A 19,558-nucleotide genomic window follows, 5' to 3' on the forward strand; every position below is an offset into this window, starting at 1 on the left:
AAAACTAAAACAAGGGACTTTGGTCTCCTGACAAGGTCATAGCAACAATTATCTACTAATCACCTAGACTTGTTAGGTCATGTGGAAGAAAAGAGTGTGTTTATAAATCTTATGAAACAAAGCACAAGCCATTGAACAGTCTAGTTATAAGGTAGCACAAGCTTTGAAACAATTTTAAAATAATACAACAAAAGAACAAACATATCATTGCACTTACATGTACCTGGTATTAAATTATAATAGCCAAATTCATAGATACAGGATTTAGAGTAGCAGTAAATTTTGTTATTTTACCACAATTTTGCAAATATAAGGATCTTTTTTTTTTAAAAAATCCTCATGTAGTAAATTATTCAGCATAGCCTAAGGTAATTCCATCCATAATGAAGTCAAAATAATGAATTCTCAATAAGACTAATTGAGAAACATTTAGGGTATTTGGGGTTTTGTTTGATTCCTTACAGTGCCTGAGATTGAAGCCAGAGCCTTGTGCATAATAGTCAACTATATTCTCAGTGCACACAGTATTAGCCTTTAAGCAAAATTAATGTTTTTTTTAAAGGTAGCATGAATGGAGACACCCACAGCCAAACAGTGGATGGAGCTTGGGGAGTCTTATGGAAGAATAGAGGAAGGATTGCAAGCCCCAAAGGGGTTAGGAACTCCACAGGAAGACCAAGAGTGGCAACTAACCTGGACTCTTGGGGCTCTCAGAGTCTGAACTACCAACCAAAGGCTGGACCTAGGCCTCCCTGAGCAGCTTGGTCTTCATGTGGGTCCCCAACAACTGGAGGGGGCGCTATTCCAAAAGCTGTTGCCTGTCTGTGGAATATGTTCTAGCTGGGCTGCCTTGTCTGGCCTCAGTGGGAGAGGATGCACCCAGCCTCACAGAGACTTGAAGTGCCGGTGGGCGGGGGGAGGGCACCTGCTCAGAGTAGAAGGGGAAGGGGAGGGGAGAAGGATTATAGGAGGGGGGTAACTGGGAGGGGGCAGTGAGAGGGATGTAAAGTGAATAAGCAAAAAGTAAATTTAAAAGAAAAAAGAAAAAGAAGAAAAGAAAAGGCTTCCAGATATGGAGTGTCTGAATGCTGTAGAGACTGATGAAAACCCCCTCCCCCGAAATAAAGTATACATATTATAAGAAAAACAAAAAAAAACAAGGCAGCGTGCACCTGGCAAAAGTATACAGTTTGGAGAAGTGGGGGGGGGGGTGATAAGAAAATAGGTGGAGCACGGGGGTACAGTTTGGAATGAATATGGCCCAACAATGAAGAGTTTAATCTGATTGAAAGTTCTGTGTGTTTCAGAAAACAAGTGGGAGCTATGGCTAATTGTGTGGCATGGAGGCCGACCTCAGGAGACCTCAACCATGAAGCAGACATTTGAATTGGAAATGTTGATTAGTAAGCATTCCTGGTATTAGCATTGACATTTCACTCCATGGTTTTATTTGCAGTATTGGGGATTTGAACCTGGAGCTTTGTGCATGCTAGGCAGGTACACATCTCACTGCAGAACTTGGAAAACATCTATAATTTTTAGTTCATTGGGATGAGCTAATGACCTCGGTTTTGCTCATATAGCAAGCATAGTTACTATGGGAGGAAGGTGTATGGTGAATAAAAGGACATTTTCTGAATGATTTTTGTACCTTCTTGAGACTCTATAATCATTTAAATCTGTAAGATGTAGAAAAGTGATTGTGGAGATTTGTGTGCATGGTTGTTTTATTTATTTTTTATTTATTTTATTTTATTTTTTGATTTTTTTTTGAGACAGGGTTTCTCTGTATAGCCCTGACTGTCCTGGAACTCACTTTATAGACCAGGCTGGCCTTGAACTCATAAATCTGCCTGCCTCCCGAGTGCTGGGATTAAAGGAGTGCGCCACCATGCTGCATAGTTGTTTTAAAGAAGAAACAGAGACAGTGAAGAGGCTATGGCCAGCATGACTGTGGCAGGCCTTGCCCTTCTCCCCCATTCCCTCTGCCTTGTTAAAAAACCCAGTAGATTACATTCCTAAAGCTAGCCACCAAGGTCCATTCCCTTATTTGGCCACTTCCTCCTCCTGAGGCTGACTACTAAGGTCCAGCTATCAAAGTCTTGAAGTCCAGCAATCAACACCTCCCCACCCCCACCCCCGCTCCCCGGGGCTACACTAACTAACCTCTCCAATCAAAGGAAAACACCTCAGCCCTACACAATGGTTCCCCTTTTACCTTCATAGACTGCCACTTGCACATGTGCTTTATCTGTCTCCTCTCTATTCAGAGGCAATCCTTTGTCCCTCCAGAACAAAGACCCCTTCCAATCTGTCCCTTTCCCCCTTTCTCCCCTCTCCCTCATTTTCTTCCCCTTCTCCCTCGTACTTTGTCCTGTCTTTGTCTCTTTTTTCCTGCCCTTTGTACCTCTGGGACAAGGACATCTTTATGCTGAGAACTTGGTCTTGGGGTGTTTGGTCCCTTCAGGTATGATGAGAAAAAGTGATCGCAAGCAGAAAGTTCCTTGTTTAAGTCCTACCACTTGATTCAGGTAGAACAGAGTCTGGCCATGGGTAAACCAAACCCCTAAACTTTTCAGCTTAGAAGATTTTTAGTTTATGCAATGTGTGAGCTCAAAAGTGACATGCTGAGTGAAGATACTCGGTTTGTGGACAGTCAGCTATTCAGGGGTGAGTCAGCCCCTAAGTGGTTTATAAAGATGCTGTGAGCAATTTCATCTGCTCAGCTGTTGAACAAGCCAAATGTGTCAGAAAACCCTGCAGAAATATCTCTGAAGGTCTGTAGCTTCACAGACAGAGCCTGGAACAACCTTCTCCCGTAAGTGAGTGAGCACCCATGTATACAATATGCCTACGTGAGTGTTGGTGATGGACACGCAGAAGCCCATTTCATTTTCCAAGAGGAGTGTGGTGCCATGTCCCTATAATCCCAGCACTTGAGAGCTGCAGGCAGGACAATTAGGGGTTCAAGACCAGCCTGGTCTGCATAGCAAGATGGAGGCCAGCCTAGGCTACAGAGTTATTTTTGTATCACAAAAAAAAAGAGGAGGAGGCAGTACCTCCCTAATTATTCTAATATCGACTGTTTATCCAACTATAGCCATTCGCTATTCAAAGTCGACAAAATAAAAGAGCTGAATGCCAACAAATAAAACCTTCTCCTTTCTCGTGGTTCTTGTCTAGAAATAGATTTTTGTTTGTGGTAAACAGTGAGTTGAGGGACACAAAGTAGGAGGGTATCCTTCTTATTCATCTCTTAACAGGTAGCTGTTTCCTCTTCCCTTTGCCCTTCCCCCCACTAGCACATTATGACCTCAGCTGAGCCACTGGAGAAAACCCCACCAACTAGTTCAGCTGGTTGCTAGGATACAGGCTAAAAGGAGGAGGGAAGATGAGGAAGGGAACCAGAAGCTCTTTCTTGCTCTATCTTTCCCCACCAGCTCTTCTGAAAGTTTCAAGTTTCTAGCTTTCATTCCATTTGGTTGCTCTCCCTTCAGCATTTATTTCTGGAGGCAAGGACTTCTGCCAGTTCGAGTTTATGGTCTGCCTTGGACAACAGCTGGCTTCCTTCAACGATTCTGACTTTGCTCAATTATCGTGATTGTTACAGTTTGAACTACAGAATTAGAGCAGCCAGTCATGAATACTCAAGAGGATTTATCACTTAATAGCTGAACTGTTTGGGTCATTAAAGGGTAGGAGAGGAACAGCCAAGTGATTGTTAGTTCTGTAGAAACTGTAACAAGATGATGCCTGTTTGCTTGCTGCTGTCTTCCTGCACTCCCCTCTGTAAAAAGATGGAGATCTTTAGTTTTATCTTTCTGACTTTTGAGGTCAGGAACCCTAGTTTGGAGAGAGGTAAAGGTCATTGCAGGGTGAAGAGAAAGCAGAGGAAACCGGTTTGGACTGCATTCAGAGTTAAGCACAATACTTTTGCTTTTTACAGATCACTTCAGACTAGGCTTTTTTCCAAGATCATTTTGAAGGAATTTGCATAGTTTCCTTATAATATTTGCATTAACCCAGGCAGGTGGCAGGATTCTCAGCTTTTCCACTGCTTCTATGTGCTCCCAGTGAGAGGACAGTGAATTTGCCAAGGGCACAGAAAACTCGAATGTTTTCAGAACTCAAGTTTCACCCACCCAGTGACTGATGAGGATCCATAGGTTTGAGATGTAGCTGTGCTCCTACAGAACAAAACATTTACCATAGTGACAGCGGCAAAATATAAGCTCAATATTTACTCTTAAACTGTATGCTGGGGTTATATGTAGAACATACAGATCAGGAAGGTAGGTTCTCTGAACTTCTCATAGAAGCTGAGCTGAGCAACTGTGACCTCCTCTCAACCTGTGTTCTTTTTCCTGTGCCAGTTTTGTGGTAAACCAAGGGTGTGTATACCCCTTCTGACAGGAGATATGAGATAAGCAGAAATGGGTGGCAACTTTCTACATGATGCTCTAGCTAGCAATTGGGTCATGGCATTCCCTTCACTGCATCATTTGCTTTGCAATAAACTTGTTCTCTAATTAGCAGGACATGGTGGTGCAGTCTTCTAATGCTAGCACTTGGGAGGCAGAGGCAGGCAGAGCTCTGAGTTTGAGGCCAGCCTGGTCTACAGAATGATTTTCAGGATAGACAGGGCTACACAGAGAAATCTTGTCTCAAAATAACAATGAAGAAGAAGAAGAAGAAGAAGAAGAAGAAGAAGAAGAAGAAGAAGAAGAAGAAGAAGAAGAAGAAGAAGAAGAAGAAGTTGTTGTTGTTCTGTAAATCATGATCTCTTCAAAATCCAAAAGAAGCAATGTTCAATAATAGAATTACTAGACATGGATCATGGTGATAAGAAACCATTTCTGAATAAGTCATCCACTGTTCCCTCATTTACTCTCTCTACTGTCATTTAGATGAAACTGTACTAGGGCAAGCCAACTATTTTTTTTAACAGACAATCTGCAGTACTCTGTTACAATATTAGAGGTTCCTTATCCCCTCAGAACCATTCACCAGAAACACAAATTGCTGTATACCAAGTCTAGAGACCCTAATTCAGGTATTATCTTCTAGAGATTAAAAATTCTGATTTCTAGTGATTTCTAAGTTAATGTTATTGTTGTGAGTTTTGTGCCCATAACTTAGGTCCATTGTATAATGTTCAGAAGCACAGGCTAGACCACTTGGGTTAGACTCTATATCCTGCTACTAACTGTCTTCATAGCTTTATGATGGAGACATGACTTTTATGCCTCAATTATTTTGGAGACAGCAGCAGAATCTATCTCTTTGGACCTGAGTGGGTAATTGAACAATACTTCGTTCCTTAAGCTATGTAATCATTATCATTACTATCTGTGTTGACTCCTTTTTGTTAATCTGTGACAAAATAGTGACCTGAGAATTGTAGGTATGTCTATGGAGCACTGTCATTGTTAATGATTGATGTGAAAGCAGCACAATGTGGCTGCTGTCACCCCTTGGCAGAAGGTTCTGGGCTGTATGGAAAAGAAAGATGAGTAGGCCTTGGAGAGTTTGGTGTTAAGACAGACCCCTCCACAGTATCTGCTTCAGTTCCTGTTTTGGATTGCCTTAATGTTAGAGTGCAAGCTCTAAATCAAATAAACCCTTTCTTCCTCTAACTGCTTTTGGTCAGAATTTTTTTTTTTTAATCACAGCAACAGAAAATACCATTAATTATAGCAGAGCTGGTACCCTATTTTTCTTCTTTGAGCTTGAAGGTACTTCTGGCAGAGAGTCACTTACAAGCCTTTCTATGATGCCCACCTACAGACAAAGACTTGCGGCAGCAACTCTAGTTTGTCTTATAGCCAGAGTGGCCCCTTGCCGAAGTTGGCCCAGTCAACATTCTATCTAATCTACAGGTTCTTAGCCTCTCAAATGCTTTCCAGGAAAATGCATGTCTACGTATCCTCAAAGCAGCCCAGAATATTTTAGTAATATACATCTGCAAACTCCATAGACAAAGCTGTAGTGGTTTCAGGAAAACAAAACAAAACAAAACTAAAAACCAGCTTAGTTGAGATATGTGGACTTCTTTGTTTGAAGGGAGAAAAAACGTGTAAGAGGATGTACTCAGCGATGCACACACAAGCAGGAATTGATACACACTCAGATGTCTTATGCACGTTTTTCTTTTAGGAAAGAGTTATAAGGCTCATCTCCACTGAAGGGCAATCTTGCCCAAAGTGAAAGGAAATTCCCTTCCTCACTCTGTGAAGAAGTGACAGGAAAATGAGTTTAACTCCTTCCTGACCTCTGGGCAAGAGAAACCTGTTTCCTGTTGCTACTGAATTGGGGTACTATTTTAATAAACCAGTTTGGTTCTTCCTGGTGGCCTCACAAGCAGTGTTGTTCGTACTAGTAAAACATGAAAGTAGGCTGGCTGAGACAGTGGAAAAACACAGAATTTAAAGGGTTTATAGGTGTCAGCCACCACTCCAGAGACAACAGATAATAGACAATGAAATGTGGCCTGCGTTCCTGGATCTTAAGATTATAAAAAAGAAAGAAAGAAAGAATTCCAATTGCCAGCTTTTACAGTAAATATCCCAATTCTTTTCTGAGACATGGTTTCACTATCGAACCTTGGCTGGCCTCGAACTCACTATGTAGACCAGGTTGGCCTTTAATGCACAGAGATATACCTGTCTCTGCCTCCCAGGTGCTGGGACAAAATGTGTGCAGCACCCCATGCCCAGATAAATTTTCCAATTCCTAAATGTTATCAACCAAGAGATTTTTTAAAAAGACACCATGAGACAATGAACATATGTTTCCAGTACTTGTTGCTGTTGTGTGACTTCAGGGGTCTGGGGATGGAAGAGAAAGCATTAGGGATTTTAGTGTGGATTGTGGAGGAGATCGTCAGCAAGAATGGAGATAATACTGAGAGGTGGGAGGAACAGATGCTACAAGGATGTCCTTGAGTGATGTTGGGTACTGTTCAAGAGGGATTCAGTGAGCACAGATGGAAAAAGGAGCATATGCCAGGCACTGTTTTGACTCAGAATCCTTACTGCCTTTGAGGCAATGGGGGAAATGGCTAAAATTTATTGGACATTACATGGTCCCTGGGGTTGTTTTGAAATTTTGACATATACAATTGTTCCCTAATTTCTGTGGGGAACTTGTTCCAGGAGTCCCTACAGATACTAAAATTTGTAATTCTCAGGTCCCTTATATCACATGCCATATTATTTACATGTGATCAGTGTTCATCTTGTCACGTACTTTTTCTCTGTGTTGTGGATAGAACCTGGGGCCTGCACATACCTGGTAGGAGGTGCTCTACAACTGAGCTATACCTCCATCTTAATTTCAAGGCTACTTATAATACATAATGCAATGCAGATAATTGTTAGACCACTGGTTAGAAAATAAAGACAGAGAAGATGATCTGTACATGCTTATTACAGATAAACCCATCAGATGCTGTATTATTAGTCATGGTTCTTTAGAGTCACAGAAGTTATAGAATGAATTTATACATAAAGGGAATTTATTGGAATGACTTAAAGTCTGCAATTCAACTAACCCAACAATGGGCAGCTGTGAGTGGGAAGTCCAGGAATCTAGTAATTGCTCACTCCCACGAGGCTAAGCTGGAACACTGAAGAAGTAGGTTCCAACTGATGTGCTGGCAGGTAAGTGCAAGCAGACAATGAAGAATGAACCCTTCCTTATCCTGTTGTCCTTATATAGGCCTCCACCAGACTTTATGGACCAGCTTAAGTGTGTGCCTCAAAACCAGAATTAAAAGTGTATGTCTGTCTGGACTAAGTGCATGTGCCATCCCACCTCAAAATAAAAACTTGTGTCTTCCAACCTCACAATCTGGGTCGCAGGTGTGCCCTCCATTTCTGAATTGTACTTCATTCCACATATAGTCAAGTCAACAACTGAGAATAGCCATTTTTGATACCAGATTACATTTCAATCCATGGTTAACTAATCTGTGGATGCAATACCTATGGCTCCATATAGCTGACTACTGTTTCACTTAACCTTCATAACACCCTTGGGAGATTGGTACACCTACTATTCCCATCTTCTCTTTACCAGCACCCCCGGCTTGTCCCAGTTGACTTCATGAAGTAGAGCTTTGCTGTATCTGGACAACACACCCTAAAAGCCAACCCACTGATGTATCAAGAATGTACTAGATACGATGGTGTTCATATAGCAACCCTACTCCAATCCTAAGAAACCTATTTTTCTTAGCAGAGTGCCTTAAAGGTCAGTCCCAATTCATGAGACAATGCATTGAATGTGTTAGTTAATCTTGAAGATTGTTGGGACATTGGGGAATAAGTATATTGTTACAATTTTATATCCTCAGCCCAGGAGGCAAGGACAGAGCCTTGCGGAAAAGATAAGAGAATCATTTTCCAGTAGAGAGAATGAACAATGCCATAAGTCAGCTTTGATAGCAGGGAGGTCATGCACTGTCCATGCCCTGGAAAACTGTTTCACAAAGGACATTGCAGTGATGGACTCGGTAAGATGAGGGTATGAAAGAAACCAAATGTATAGAGGAACAGAGAGGTTAGAGAGAAGCAAAGTTAGCATGGTTTAAATGTTTCTCAAGGTCAGTCTTGTATACAGGCCTTTAGCCTGCCTGGGAAAAGCTGTGGCAGGAAGTGGAGTTAGGAAATCCAATTAGTCTAAATGCTGGACTAGGGCATCTGGGCTTTCGGAACATTTTTGCATCACTACAGCCTCAAAGGAGGAGGAATCTTTGAACCTTGCTTAAAATCTTGGTTTACCATTATCTAAATATATACTTAGCAAAGGCTTATGTTTAAACGAGAAGTTTTAAAGCTCTGGATGGCGTCCTTTCTGGTACATTATTTTAAGGAAATGAGCTCGTTGCTTTATCAAATCATGTGTTATTTACTGATGGAAAAAGTAACAAGGAGCTGCATTTCTCCATACTGCTTAGTACCTTCTACACACACACTTGTCTTATTTACACACTTGTCCTAGGGGTAGCTGTTATAAAATAACAGGGAATCTTGAGCAGCCTTTAAGTATACATGTTACATTTTAGTCAGAGATTGTTTCATGTGTCTCTGCGGTGGTAAAGCTCAAGTTGATGTGTTTCCTTCTTTCAACTACTTCACAGGAATCCTCTCAACCCACTACTTTGTCACTGGACAACATTTGCTGAAAGTTGACAATAAATGTTTCCATTATCGTGCTAAATAACAATACTCAGCACTTCTTGAGCACTTACTATTTGCTGCATGTTGGGTTAAATATTTTATCTCAACCCTGATTAAAGAAGGTCCCGTTTACCTGGTGTTATTACCACCCCCTTTTACTTTGCAGTGACTTCAACACATTGAGACATCAAGTGACTTTCTCAGGGCCCAGATTCAAGTCCAGATCTCTCTCTACCACCAAAACCTGAGGCCTAAACTGTAGGAGGTACCACCCACAATCACAATAATTAGCTTTGAAAAGAATTATTAATATGTGTGTATGGTTTGCTGGGGGGTGGGGCTATGCGCTCCACTGTAGGCATGTGGAAGTCAGACAACAACTTTGCAGAGTTGGGTCTCTTCTTCCACTTTTTCGTGAGTTCTGAGGATTAAACTCAGGTTGTCAGGATTTCAAAGCAAGTGCTTTACCTGTGGAACCATCACATTAGCCCATGTTGATTGGCTTTTATAGGATATATAGCAAGTTCGAAACAAAGTATCTAGTATTGTACATACATTGTCTCATTTAATCTGTATACCAATTCTGTAAATTCAGTATTATGATTCTTTCTAGGCCGGTTTTAAACACGAATACTATGAGACTCCAAGGGGCAGGTTGGTATGTCCAGGACACATAGGTTGCAAGTGAAAGGACTAAGATTCAAAATGGATCCATCAAGTCAAACATGGTGGAGCATGCCTGTAATTCTAGCTTTTAGGAGACAAAAGGATCAATAATTATTACTATTATTTTGACTATTTGGTGGTCAACACCATTCACACATTATCTATAGTACTTACAAATGCATATCAAAAAGGTACTATTAACCCTGCCATATCCAGAATGTGTTCAGAGAAGCTAAATGACTTGCACAAGCCCACACAACTAATAGAGATGGATCTGGGTTATAGATTCAAATCTAGGGCTGCTGACATGGCCAAGCAGCTGGAAGCACTTGCCACCAAGCCTGATGACATGAGTTTGATCCCTGTAATTCACATGGGAGAAGGAGAGAAACAACTCCTACATAATGTTCTCTGACCTCTACATGTGCACATATATCCCTGCCACACATACACACACACCCTTACCCCCATTAGATAAAAGTAATAGAAAATTTCAAATCTGTTATTTTATATTAGTCAAATCCTATACTTTCCCAGTCAAAGAGTGTCTTCCTTTATTTTATACTAAAATGACATCGTTAATTCTCAGCACTCCAGGGGGTCAGAATGCTGCATAAGTCAGATGGTAAATAGTCAGGCTTCAACAATCATATTCTACTACAAGTGTCTGACTCTGCTGGCTGTATTGGCAAGCAGCCGTAGACAATATAGAAACAAATGTGTGAGGTAGGGCTCTGGTGAATAGTCATGAATATTGAAATTTCATTTCCTGTATCATGTGTCGTGGGGTAGACATGGCATGGGTCCAGGTTATATACTTCTCGTTCCTTAAGGACAAAAAAATACTGTCACAGTCATCACTTTTGTCAGGATAGCCCAGTGCGCCTAGTTAGAGCCCAGGAAGTATTTATTTGCTTACAGGAAGTATAGAGGACGTGGGTTCATTTTAAAAAAATGTTGTTGTTGTTGTTCAAATATTAGCATCGTGACCATTAGCAAGTATCTATAAGGTTACTGAATTTAAAAAAAAAAGGAAGACATGACAGCTCCTGGGTATGGGTTGAGGAGAAAGTTTGTTGTAGATATGAGGGAGAAAACAGCCAGAGGCAAAGACATCTGGAAGGACCCTGAGTGAATACTGCCATACTGAACCAGGCCATGTAAAGAGAGAGGGGAGAGAGAGAGAGCAAGAGAGGAACTGCCAACCAAGAAGCTTGAGACAAGAAGCCCAGGACAAGAGACTGGCTTGGTCAGAATGGATGAGTTATATAAAGGCCAAAAGAGCTGGAAGAAAGGCAGCCCAGCCACGGAACTGGAAAGTTCTGGATAGGGAGTGGCATATGCCAGCTAGGAGGGCCCAGTAACAGGCAGGGCCTGAGGGATGCTGGGAGAACCATCTGGGAGGAAGCATCTGCTTTGCTATGTTAATAAGCACCTTAGTTAGCTATTTGTCCTAGAATTGAGACCTAACAGTTACCTTCTCCTAACAGTTATCTTCTCAGTTTTCTCATAAAACAACAAACAAACAAACAAACAAACAAACAAGACTAGATGGGCTCAGAAAACACTTAGAACAGAGCATGGCATTTTATTTGTTATATTTATATATTTACATTCCAAATGATGCCCCCTTCCAATCCCCTGCCCAGAGACCTTAGAGCATGGCATTTTCATTGTTTGTTATTTTCAAGCTAAATACACCAGTCTTCATGGGCTTTATCATGCCATCGAGTCACATGAAAACAGAAAGACAAAGTGTGAGACTTTCTGTGAACTAGCATTTTGCCAACAACAGACTTAGATGCAAATCCCATTTCTGAAATCTTCCTGTCACTGTTTTTGACCTGGACTTAGGGACTGAAGATACTCTCTTGAAGACTCCCCAAAAGGGACACAAGGTTCAGACCATCACCAAGCCCCACTGAAGACATGCTTCATTTGCCCTGGGTTGTGCTTAGGGTTGATAGTTTTAAGGCACAGTGCACACATTCCACCTCTCTGCAGACAGGCCTCTTTTCTCCAACTCTTTTTCTCTCATTAGCCCCATAAAAGCCAAGAGCTTGGAGGCCTCTACCCTAGTGTCTCCATCCAGTGGCTTCATCAGGGACCAGCTGCCCTGAATAATCTTTGCCACCTCTCTTTACAAGCATTGCGAAGAGGGCTGCTCAATTTCGACACTGACCTTCCTTTTTCATCACCATCTCTTGGAGTTGACTTCACACTCTACCCACGATCTACTCAATTAACTCCATCCTGTCCCTGCTGTCTCTTACCTGTCATTAGCACCTGCTCTTCTCTCTTCTTGGGATCTTCAGGCTTTGATTGCTAGCCCAGGCTAGTCTCAAACTTCTTATCTGATTGCCTTGTTGGGATTATAGCCATGATGCTGTTTGGAATATGCTTAACTCCACTTCATCAGGTTAATTATTCCGTACCCTTCAGGTATCACCTTAAGTATTACTTCATCCAGGAACCTTCTTCTAATGCTTCAAGTAAATATTAACTCTTTAGTTGAACAGTTACATAACTGTCCAATAATACATTAGTGACAGAAACTAACTAGATTCTTTTATTTTCTAATTGAGCAAAGAGGAGGTTCATATTTCTCAGGTTCTCCCATTAATGTGAACCTCCTCTTTGCTCAATAATAAGATGAAGGAATCTAGTTAAATGCATTTTTGGTATTATGATACCCCATGAGACTATTTACACCCCACTACGGAGGGAGGCTAAGGGTCACACGAGCCACATCTGAAATCCAACTCCTTATCTCCTGTTGTATGAAACACTTCCTTAATTGGAGGCAACTCTAGGGAGGGACTAGAGTATATATTGAGGGGGAACAAGGAAAAGCAGGCTGCATTTATGAGGCTACAGGAAAGCCCTCATCTTCAGGGTAAAGGCTTTCCAAGTACAGTCTGTGGTGAGAGGCACCCATGTAAGTAAGCCCTTGCCTATGCTCTGTTAGGAACCCAATAAACCCATTGGTTCCACAGAGAAAACTTTGGAGGGAATATGCCTCTATTTGTCATTGGGACTTTAGGAGTGTGTGTCAGGGGGGTACACTTTCTTGATTAAATCATCCCCTGAAATGGAATTTTGACAACAAAGAGGTGGGGGACAGAACAGGAACCTCCCAAACCCCATGGGAACATATAGCTTCATGCATATATTTATACATACATTTCCTCCTCATGGCTGGACACTGAGAGTGTATGGAACCCACAGAGAGCAGCCTGGCTGAGACTGGCCATGCTGTGGAGGATGTCAAGCTTCCATGTTGATTAACTTTGGGGATGCCTGCAAACACTGAGGCATAGCTGAACATTGCTCAGAGAAAACCCAAGCATCCCGAAAGCCCAAAGTCCCTGAAGGCAAGGGTGGGTAAAGCACTGAGCATGGATGTCTCTCATTTACTTTCACTGGATTAACCTGTGCCTCCATTCTTATAAGTCTTACAGATTTAGGTTTAAGTCTCCAAGAAGACCTTTTGTTTTGATGTCCTCTGTGAGTCCCTTGATGGATGGGATTCTGGCCTTCCTTGTTCCTCTTTCACATGTAGGCAATGCCATAGCCAGTGGCCTGTGGGTGGGGATCCTGGAAGAGCTGCCCCATCTTCTCATAGTCTACTTTTGCTTCTTTTAACTACCTGAAAGTAAATCTTCCAACATTTACCCCCCAACCTTCCACTCCCACCTCCTCAGCCCTCAGCCCCCCTAAACCCACCCCATCCCACCCCCACTCATAGCCAGCTCTCTTTCCTCCCCCTATGGCAAAGGATTCTTGCTCTGCAGTGAGTCACCATCTACTAAGAAACGCCACACGCCTTTCTGTCTGTGTCATCAGTGTTAACAATTTTTTTTTTTAAGAGTGAAGAGATGGGAAAATGCCAGGCATAATGAATGGAACAAAGTGAGCACACTGCAAACCAGAGGCTGGCTCTGGATTTCTGCTTCCTATTTGCCTGGAGGGAGCCTTCAATGTGTTAGGTAGCTTTCCATTTGCAGAGAGTGAGAGAGAGAGAGAGAGAGAGAGAGAGAGAGAGAGAGAGACTCCCTTAGACCTAAATAAGTATAGTCTAAGCCTAGGATGCTAACGATACTGCTGAAACAATATATAAATGACATTGTAGAAAAGGCAATGTAGAAAATCTATGACAGTTATGAAACAGAGCATTAGAGAGCCCGCTTTCTTATAGAACCCAGGACCACCAGCCCAGGGTTGGCACCACTCACAATGGACTGAACCCTCCCCCATCAGTCACTAATTAAGAAAATACCCTACAGGCTTGCCTACAGCCCAGTCTTATGGAGGTATTGTCTCAAGTGTGCCTCCATCCTTGCTGATAATGATAGCTTGTGTTAAGTTGGCATAAAACTAGCCAGTATCCAGAGGACCCATATTCAGTTCCCAGCACCTGCATTGGGAAGCTCACAACCAGCTGTAACTCTAGTTCTAGGGGATGTGGCACTCTCTTCTGACCTTTGAGTACCCCAGGCATGGACATAGTGCATGCATACATGCAGGCAAACACTCATACACATCTTTGAAGTAATAATAATAAAGTCATTATTATTTTAAAGCTCTATTAACTTATTTAAAATTTATTTTTGTTGTTTTTGACTGTATTCATGCATATATCTGTGTGTTTCTGTATGAGTATGTATATATTAATCAAGGTGCTTACAGAGGCCTAAGGTGTTGGATCCCTGGAGCTGGAGTTGTGAGCCACCTGATATGGGTGCTGGGACTTGAACTCAGATATTAATCTCTGAACCATTTCTCCAGCCTCCAAATCATCATTATTAAAACAGTGTTTTAAGACACATGTATCTTATGTTTTCATATGTTTTCAAGTATTATCAGAACACAATTATGAATTTAATTTTTTAATTATTTAGTTTTTATTTCATGTGCACTGGTGTTTTGCCTGTGTGAAGGTGTCAGATCCCTTGGAGTTACAGACAGTTGTGAGCTGCCATATGGGTGCTAGGAATTGAATCCCTGTCCTTTGAAAGAGTAATCAGTGTTCTTAACCACTGAGCTGTTTCTCCAGCCTCCGCTATATTTTTTAAATGCCACATCATAGAAACGAAAACCAAGGGTTTCAGGTAAAATATAATCCCCAGCCAAAAGGATTTATGCCAAGGCGATACAGAGCCAGAATTTGAGCCTAGGGGTTTGGCACTGGAAGTCCATATTCTTAAACATTCTAATCCCCATCAGAAAATGTACTGATGTTTCAAAATATATGGTCCTTTTGACCATAAATTAGAGAATATCTTTTGATGAGCTCTGTTCTTCCATAGCGAACATTCTAACATGAGCAGGGAAAGAGAAGGAAGGAAAAGTAGATGTTTCACATTGTCCTTGCCTATACACTCTTAAATGGAGACACATGCCAAGCCTTGGCTAGAACTGGCATAATCTGGTCTGGCAGATTTCTTACCAGCTGGTATCCTAGCTTTGAGAAAGCTCTTAAATGCAACCTTCAAACTGCCAGTGTGTTGTTTCTGTGTGTCTGTGGTATGAATGTATCACTTCCAGTTTCTTGGCCACCCACTATATCCTCTCTCACATAGCAAGATTTTATGGGGTCATTCATGTTCTGGGAAGAATATATACAAAAGTTGAGCTTTCAAATGAGCTAGCTCTTTTGGGAAGAGACAGCGAAGCGAGGAATGACTCATAAGTGAGAAGTTTCACTGGTCAGAACATTCTGTCTGGTGCATTCAACCACTAATAGAGTAAGCAGGGAGTCTGTCACCATCCTCATCTTGAGGAACAAAAGCTCTCGAAGGTATCTACTATGGCCTCCTCTGAAATGAAGTTTATCATCAGAAAGCCTTTGGGATAGATTCCTGGATAAAATTACATGTGTATTCAGAATCACAGAGTAGAAGCAGAATATAATGACATTCCTTGGCTTTGCTGGCACCGTCCAGGAACTGTATTATGAAATATTCAATGCTAGATCAGTTCCCAGAACATAGCCACTCAACTTGCAAAGAAATAATACTCACTGAAGCACAGCCCCACTAGAATGGAAAGTAGGTAACTGCCCAGCATGCACACAGCTATAATATGGTAGAGAGAACTGCGATCTACACAATCTGGGTGAACATAAAAAAGGTGTGATCAATGCATCATAATTTTAAGACAGAGATTACAGTTTCTTGGAGAAACTTGCAATAGATATGAGGTGTGCCACAATTAGCACTATGGTCATTTGTTCTACAAAAAAGTCTTGGGAGTCGAGCAGAAGCTACAGATCAAAGGGCAAACTATATGTGGAGGATAAATGATTCTAATCATTGAGGCATAGATCTGCATATATAATTGTGTATAGACATGCAACTTGAGGCCAATCTATGGTTACCATAAAGACTATTAACAGTTGCTGGATGTGGTAGCACATGTCTTTAATCCCAGCACCAGGGAGGCAGAGGCAGGCAAATATCTGTGAGTTTGAGGCCTGCTTGGTATACAGAGTGAGTTCCAGGACATCCAGGGTACACAGCTTAACCCTGTCTCAAGAAACAAATTACAAACAATGAATATTAACAATTAGCATGTGGAAGAAGAAAATTCAAAATGCTTACTGACCATTCACTGTAGATTTTTATAATTTGCACAGGACTATGTTAATCTAGCTATGACTTCATTTTTTAAAAAAAGACATGTGACCATCTTACCATCTTCAAAGGGAAGAGATTTAAAAAGATAGGAACTAAGAATATGAGAAGCAAAGTGATTCTAAAATGAAGACAGGGAAAGTTGATGTTTTATTTACTCTGCTCTGATCTTGATCTAAAGGGTTATTAAACCAACAACTTGTCCCGTTCTACATCTTCTGTCTTGTGTACTAGAGGTTTGAAGTCTGTGGTTTTAGAGATCCTTTAAGATTATGTGCAACATTCTCTGTGTGTTTATGGTTGTAGACACAGATTTCCCCCCCATCATAGGAAGTGATTGTTCATCTTTTGATATAACTTAGGTAATCACAACATTCTACATTAGTTGGTATTTTTATCTCTAACCATGACATATGTCTTACCAATGTATCAAGCTATATACTTTTGGTAAGAATAGTCTCCATGGGATAAAACACAGAATTTTCTGAGTTAATGCTAGCTAGAATACTCCACTAATATCTGGATCTTGTATCCGAGAAAGAATTGGGATTTATAAAAACAAAAACCTTCTTATTGGTTCTTTGTGAATTTCACATCATGTACCTCAATCCCACCCTCTCCCCCTTCCCTGTATCCACCCTCCACACTTGTAGCACCCACCCCAACAGAGAAAAAACCATCTCATTGTACAAGTTGCAGTGTGTCACAGTGTATCCCGAGTAGACACTTTTGTCCACACTTCTTTGCTAGCAAATGTTCATTGCATGAGTAATTGGTCCGGTGCGATGCCTCTGGCTTCTGATACTCGATCAATAGTGGAATCTCACTGGGACTCCTCTCAGATATCCTGTTATTGCCCTGTGTCACGGAAATCTTGTAGTTTTAGATCTGTATAAGCAGCCCCTTCACACACTCCAGCGGTTCATCAATACAGTAGAAGTTGGGGTGGGCCAATTCAAAGTCCTGCATCTGGGCCTGGGAGATATCCGAGCTGGTCAGCCCTGGTCTCCTGATCTCAGGCCTGTTCACTGGCAATGCATGCAGCTAGGGCCAACTCTACCCTGCTGTCCAGGTGAAGTACATGGCCAGCTCTCATGAGTGTTACAGTCCATGAGGGACATGGCTAGTCCCTTCCACTCTTACGAACCCAGAGCCAGCTCTGCAACTACCATAGGTGTCAAGGAATGATGGAGGAGAGGATGGTGTCTCTCCCCTTTCTGCACCACCGCACAGCAGGCAAGGGTCAGGGCCCTATCTCCTGTGCTTACACCCTTGGGTCAGGTCACCTGCAACCCTCACGTCCAGGGCCACCTCTACTGTGCTGCCCAGGGGAAGTGCAAGGCCTGCCCTCCCAAGTGCTGCAGTAAGTGAGGGGCAGGACCAGCTCTGATGACCCCAGGGCCAGCTCTCCTGCCTGCTGCAATGGGGGAGGGGAGGGCAGTCATCTTTCCCTCACCCACGTCACTCCACAACAGACAAGTTTCAGTAGAGAAGTTGTGAGACCAGTTCGCCCATGTTCACACCCCAAACTAGCACCCCTGACATCAGGGTCAAATCTACTGTGCTGCCCAGGTGAGGTTCAGGGTCTTCTCTCCCCAAGTGCTATAACAGGGAGAAGACAGAGTCAACTCTCCTGCTCTCATGACCCCAGGGCCAGGTCTCCGACCTGATGTTAGGTGGTGAGTGGTTAGGAGCTAGAGAAGGGTAGATCTCCCAAGTCCATGCCACCATACACAGAGTGGTAGGGCCAAGTCTTATCCTCAGGGACAAGATCACCAGAAACTCCTGCTGTGTGTGAGGGCCTACTCTCCCATGGACTGCAGCTGACTAGGGGTGGAGTCAGCTCTCTTGCCCCACCTCCTGGGGACAGCTCTCCCATGCTGCCCAGTTGAGAGGTGGGGCCAGTTCTGCACAGCTCTCAGATGTCAGCATGTCCCCAGGTGTCAGCCCAGACCAGGAAAGTCCGCCTGGCCTTTGGTGGTAATAGAACCCTTCTGCTGCAGGGCTACCGACTCAGACAAGGCTCCCGTTGGTAGCACAGGCTACTCACATCGGGCTGTTCCTAACAACTGTTGAGTCTTCGTTTCTACCTCTCTCCGTTGTGCCCACATCCTTCTGTTTCTTTTTCTCTTCCATTTCTCCACCACTTACTTGCTCCTCTTAGATGTCCCAGGGTCTCTGAGTATCTGGGGTTATCACAGGAGTGATCTCAGGAGTGCTATGCCCTGATTTTGCATTATGGCACCAGGCACTGGCATGTTCCCCAAGGCCTGGACAGCAACCAACCAACCAGTAGTCGTCTTGAGCAAACTCCCCATCGAGGCCACATGGTGCGGGGCTGGTGGTCATCTCAGGCTAGCTCCTAACCTGGCCTACCCCAGGGCCCCATGCAAGGATCATCTGTGTCGGGCTCATTTTTGCACAGGGCCTTTAGTCTCAGGCAAGGGTTCTTCTAGACTCTGGCTTTTCCCCAGTCTTGGGATCTGCTGGACACTGTACTTGTGGTCTTCTCAGGCTAGCGTTCTGTCTGAGCCCACTTGGCACCACACTGATTGCCGTGTCAGGCTTGATTTTTTTTCAGGGAATGTTAGGCTGCTGTATCAGATGTTCATAAATCAGAATACTCAGTGTAGAAATAGCCTCTCTCCTCTCTGCCATCTATTGAAGCACATGTGACACAGGAGCCACACCTGCAATACTTGTGGGGGCAGAAAGAATCATTTTTATTACACTTTTGTATTTTGTGTGTTTATGTGTGGCATACTCATGCCATGGTTCATGAGCAGAGGTTAGAGGGCAACTTATGAGAGTGAGTTCTTTCCTACTGTATGGACCTGGTAATTGAACCCGGCTCCTCAGGCTTGGTGGCAAGAGCCTTTTTCATCTGCTGAGCCATGTTGCAGGCCCAGATAGAATAATTTGTCTCATTAAGTGGCATCATATAATGTCTGATTGGGAAAGAAAGAATATTAATGTACACCTCAAAATCACCTCCTGTGTGGTAGGTCAAATTATTTATTAATTGATCTGAAAAATATTGTCAAATAAGTGTATACATTATATTGCTCCATAAGA

General features: G+C 42.6%; 1 non-coding gene across 1 annotated transcript; it reads right to left on the minus strand.

The window, feature by feature from the left end:
* Positions 1–19,066: 19,066 nt before the first annotated feature.
* LOC115063220 lies at positions 19,067–19,195 on the minus strand. Its single transcript, XR_003843102.1, has one exon. It is a non-coding gene; the product is annotated as a small nucleolar RNA SNORA17 (small nucleolar RNA).
* Between the last annotated feature and the right edge of the window lie 363 nt (positions 19,196–19,558).

This window comes from Mus pahari, chromosome X (assembly GCF_900095145.1).
Source record: "Mus pahari chromosome X, PAHARI_EIJ_v1.1, whole genome shotgun sequence".
Lineage (NCBI taxonomy): Eukaryota > Metazoa > Chordata > Mammalia > Rodentia > Muridae > Mus > Mus pahari.